Genomic DNA, 5,434 nt, shown 5'->3' with positions numbered 1-5,434 from the left:
AGCGAATCATGTGGTCAACAAAAAGAATTCCAGAAAAGATTACTATTTAAATCTCACCATAAATCCATCCAACTTAGTTGGCTGGGGAGTGAATACTCACGTAGGTTAACACACTTAACCCTCCAACAACCCTGTGAGGCAAGTACCATCTTACCCGCCTTCTGGGATAAAGTAACTAAAGCACAGGCAAGTTAAGTATGTGGCTCAGCACAGCAGGGGAGAGGCCAAGCCAGAATGTGACCTGCCTGACTGCAGAGCCCGGGTGCTCGGCACCCTGATACACTACCCCAACCAATACCATCACTCCACAGGGGCTGATATTGGTCTCATAAATGATGCACTGAAAATTTTCAAGGAACTGAAGTTCCTCTGTAAATTGCATTGGTACAAATGGCAGAGCAGAAAGGTGGGGCTCATTAAAAAAAATGAGGACTTCCTCAGGATCTATCTGTAAGAGTGACCCAGGGAGAATGAGAGCCCCCAAGGGGACACGCCATGACCAAGTCCCTTCCAGGCAGTGAAGGGAGACCCACGCAGGCAGCTCTGAAGGAAGCTCCCAGGGATCAGGGTAGCACCCTGCTCACAGCTCCTGGATGGCAGGTGTGGGGTAAGGCTCATCGGGGGGGCACAGCTAGAGGACAAGACCACAGTTCGGGGCAGCCGTGAGATGACTTAACTCCAACCTTCATCTACCCGCCTGGAAAGACTCTCTCTAGATACCTGGGAAACTAAGGCTCTGATGTCAAGACATTGTGCACTGGCCTCATCATTGGGACCAGGAGTGTCTCATGAGGTCCAGCCATCACCAGACCAACGGCTCCCCCAGCCAGCTCCCGAGGTCTGCCATGCTGGCCATGGCTCTCCCTGGCTGGACTGCCATTTGCTTTGGGCCCAATCCACTGGGTAGCAGAGGTGTTCTGAGCTCAGGCACTGGGGTCAAGAGAGCAGATCTCCGGGTGGACTGCTGGTGTTCGGTGCAGGAAGCCCAGACCCCAGGGTGGTGACTGCAGGCATTTCTACTTTCATCAAACAAGGCTTATGGAATATCAAAAATGGTTCCCCTAAGTGCAATTAGTGACCTATTAATCATCATGGTGGCTGCTAGACATAAGCTCTCAATGGTGACATTAAAGGTATTCAAGATACACGGATTGGCTAAAATATTTTTTAAAACATTCTGCAGGAATCCATCAATGCCTGAACCCTTTCCTTTGGGGAAGATGTGTGACAACAGCCCTAAACCACCCCCGCCCCCATGGTAGGGCCTTGGACCTGGAGGATTTTGTTTGTCTGATGCTAACTGTCAGGGTGACAGCATTTGCCTTCACAGACTTGACATTTGCCTCCTCTGCCCAGTGGGGAGTCAGAACACCTAGGGGGCAGGAGCTGGGACTTCATTAAGCTCAGACAACAGCTTAATGAACACTTTGGGACCTACTGGCAAATTAAGGCTGTTTCAATAAATGTCTTGCATGGGGCAGAAACTGGTTTGAGAATTACTATCACAAAAACCAAGGAGCAAAATGTCAAGGCCCTGAGCTACCTCCAACTTCTTTAGCTGCTACCCAAATCAACCAAGAACCTAAGAGATGCACATGACCAAACTGGCTCAGGTCCATCCGTTTTGGCTGTGCCTGTGCCTGTGCCTGTAAGCTTCATGGGGGAAGAAAGAGGGCAAATTTCCTCAGCTCTGGAGAAGCCACTCGAGCTAAGAACAGCTACCACCACCCCCCACGGAGTCACCAGAAGAAACCCCCAAAAGCCAGGAGGTCATGTTCAAGGTTGCACCACAGGGAGATGGACTGGACAAAAAAGCAATTTCGACACAGAACTGCTTCTCCCTGGTTGACCCTACCTATTAAGCAGCCAACCTGAAATAAGTGGAGAGGCGTGGATGTGGGTCTCTGTTCCACAGAATGGGGATTTGTTAAAGTTGTCAAGAATAAGGCTCACTTCAAGAGACACTGGGTGAAATTTGGAAGAGGACAGAGTAAAACCAATACCTATGCTTGGAAACGCTTGGTAATTCAGGATCGAAGTAAGTCCAGCACACCTAAACACAGGATGATAGTCCGTGTGACCAACAGAGATATCGCCCGTCAGATTGCTTATGCCCGCAGAGAAGGGGACATGACAGTCTGTGCAGCTCACGCTCATGCACTCCCAAAGTATGGCGTGAAGACTGGCCTGACAAATTATGCTGCGGCATATTGTACGGGCCTGCTGCTGGCCCGCAGGCTTCTCAGGAGTTTCGGTGTGGACGGGATCTATGAAGGCCAAGCAGAGGTAACTGGAGACGAATACGATGTGGACAGCATTGGTCAACCTAGTGCCTTCGCCTGCTATTTTTTTTTAAGATTTTTAAATGTGGAGCCCAATGCAGGGCTCGATCCCAGGATCCTGAGATCATGACCTGAGCTGAAGTCAAATGCTCAACCGACTGAGCCACCCAGGCACCCCTTCACCTGCTGTTTGGACACAGAGCTTGCCAGAACTGCGACTGGAAATAGCGGTTTGGAGCTGTGGATGGAGGCCTGTCTATCCCTCATGCTACCAAACGATTCCCTGGTTATGATTCGGAAATCTAGGTATTCGATGTGGAAGGACATCGGAAGCACATCATGGGTCAGACGTTGCAGATTACATGTGTTGCCTCATGGAAGAAAATGAAACAATTCTCTCCATACACAAAGAACAAGGTAACTCCAGACATGGGGGAGGAGATGTAGAAGAAAGCTCACGCTGCTAGAAGAGCATCCAATCCATGAGAAGCCCAAGAAAGAAGTTAAAAACAAGAGGGGGAACCGTCCCAAAATGGCTCTTACCCAGAAGAAAGATCATGTAGCTCAGGAGACAAGCTTCCTTAGAGCTGAGGAGCAGGCTGCTGAGAGCTAATAAACCAAGCTACAATTTTCTGTGAAGATTTTTCAGATATAGACAATAATTATTCACCAAGGCAAAAAAAAAAAAAAAAAAGCAGCAGCAGCAGCAGCTGTTTTCCTCTCCCGCAAGAGGAGGGTAGTCAAAGATCCCCCTGAGAAGCAAAGAGGGGTCTCAGAATTCCAGGTCCCTGAAGTGGGGAAGGAGTAAAGTAGGTATCCTCAAAACCCAGCTTTGGGATTTCCTGCTCTTGCAGGGTGTTTGCTGAAACCAAGTTCCCTGGGCGGCCCCTTTATATCCAAGACCCTGCCGCAGGCTCCATCTTGACCTGCTTTCGTTATACTGGGATGTCTGTAGAAAAAGCACAGCATTTCAGGAAAAAGGCGAATGGCCCCCACAACAAAGGAGGGTCCCAGAGACCCAGCCAGCATGTGTCCCCCAAAGAACACTGGCCTGAGGAACATGGCACACTGTGGGCCAGAACCTTCAGGTCAGGAGCTCCCGGGAGACACAAACTGGTTTTCCGTTGAGCTTCCACAGAGCTCCCAGCACTGCCCCAGGGGTCTGACCATTCAACAGGCTCCAAAGCCCATGCCACGGAGGACACAAGTGAAGACGTCATGGTCACGCGTGCAGATTTCCAAACCCCAAATCCTGACCTGAAGTACAGAACTGAAGATACGTGTGGGTCAATCCCAGGGAAAATGCCCTCCCCCTGTTCAGACCACTTTGGAAAAAGCCTTGAAAGAGAAGAGGTTAGTCAGAGCTAAGTGATGCCAGACAAGAAACCCCAGACTCTCTGGGGTGCCCTAACATCATACCAGTTTTCGGGCTCACGTGGGTCAGAGCTGCTCCTCATTTTGCATCTGTATATGCCAACTAGAGCATGTCCAGCAAGGTGGCCACAGCCCGGGAAGAGAGGATAAGAGGGTCACACAGGATGGTGTAATTCTTTCTCCCACCCCTCTTGCCTGTGCTCTGGCCCAGTCTACCTTCAGGGAAGCCTGGGTAAGTGGGAGCAGTCTCTGCTCCAGGACATGAGCCCTCTGTATGTGGTCTGTATACGGGACTGGTCATGGAGCCTGTGCCCCCACGCTGTCCTCTCTGCCTCCCACTTGCACACCTGAGTTCCCACAGTTCCTTCTGTGTAGGATTACAGTCCTTCTGGAGTATACATGCCGCCTGCAAGGGATGAAATGTAGTGCTATTATCAATGCCACTTTAAAGTACTGACCTGCGAGAAGCAATTCTAAACATCCAGAAATCATTCCTGACCAAGGTCAGGGTTCAGGAGATAGAGACGGTAAGGAAATCCACAAAGTGTTACAATGAGAACAGAAGATGAATGTGGAAAAGAAAAGAAAAGAAAATGAATGCAATGAGCCTAATCAGGGTCAAGACAGGAAATGCGCTGCTAGCCCCACACGGGTACCCACGCCAGAGGCTGTTGAGGGCAGGGCCAGCAGAGACGTGGTAAAGAAGCAACCAAAGGGGCTGGAGGAACAGGGGAGAACGGGTGCCTGCTCTTCTTTTTTTTTTTTTTAATATTTTTTTATTATATTATGTTAGTCACCATACAGTACATCCCTGGTTTCTGATGTAAAGTTCGATGATTCATTAGTTGCGTATAACACCCAGTGCACCATGCAATATGTGCCCTCCTTACTACCCATCACTAGACTGGTGCCTACTCTTCTAACCAGAGAGCCTTGAGCATCACTACGAGGACCCGATGCAGGGAGAAGGGGGCATCATCACGCGTGCCTCTAACTGGAAATCCAAGGACCTCAATTATGAGTTCAGTTCTAACTTCTCAGACCTCCCGCACACCAAACCCTGCCACCCACTCCCGTGCCGGCCCACACCTCCTTGCCCGAACTGGCCTCTGCTGTTTACCCCAAAGGAAAGAAAGAATCTATCAGAGCCCTTCTTCTGAGCTGGTTCCTGGATTCCTGGTCCTATGCTGGTCCCCTGTTCTGGGGTCAGCCACACCTGGCATGAGAGCGAGGTCTGTCTTTCACTTTTTTAATTGCCTAGAGTATGGGTCTTAAACTTGACCTTTCGTTGGAGTTCTTTCTCTCCGTCTGAGATCTTGAATTTTTTCTTAAACCACTTCAAGAAAGTGTTCTGCATCCTGTTCTGCCCGCCTTACTTTAGATATCGGATAAAACCTTGATTCTCAGCATGAGAACATTTATCCCAACAGGTCACTTTTTGAAAAAGGTTAAAGCAATCGAAAGAAGCCTTTTCCCTGATATCAAAGCCATAGACTTAGATGATTTTTTTAGGCCAAAAGAAACCCACCGTAACAAAAAAAAAAAAAAAGAAAGAAAGAAAAAGAAAAAAAAGGCATTTCCTAAAAAGAAAACCGCCTGCTGCTTTTTCTTAGCCCTGAAAATTACTAGTTCACAAGGTGAATATCCCCATGAATAAACTCAATACAGATGGGGAAATAAATCATTTGACTGTCTACATTTTTTCTTTGTGACAGTCATCTTGTTGAAAAAGGCCATTATTTTTTGTGCTAATGGAAGTGTCTTGCTAGGTAAGGCTC

At 48.6% G+C, this 5,434-nt stretch overlaps 1 pseudogene; it reads left to right on the top strand.

The window, feature by feature from the left end:
• Positions 1 to 495: 495 nt before the first annotated feature.
• On the top strand, positions 496 to 2,938 carry LOC103662264 (annotated as a pseudogene).
• The last annotated feature ends 2,496 nt before the right edge of the window (positions 2,939 to 5,434 follow it).

This window comes from Ursus maritimus, unplaced genomic scaffold, assembly GCF_017311325.1.
Source record: "Ursus maritimus isolate PB19 unplaced genomic scaffold, ASM1731132v1 scaffold_15, whole genome shotgun sequence".
Classification (NCBI taxonomy): Eukaryota; Metazoa; Chordata; class Mammalia; order Carnivora; family Ursidae; genus Ursus; species Ursus maritimus.
Note: the sequence above shows the minus strand (reverse complement) of the source record. Positions and strands in the feature narration are given on the sequence as shown.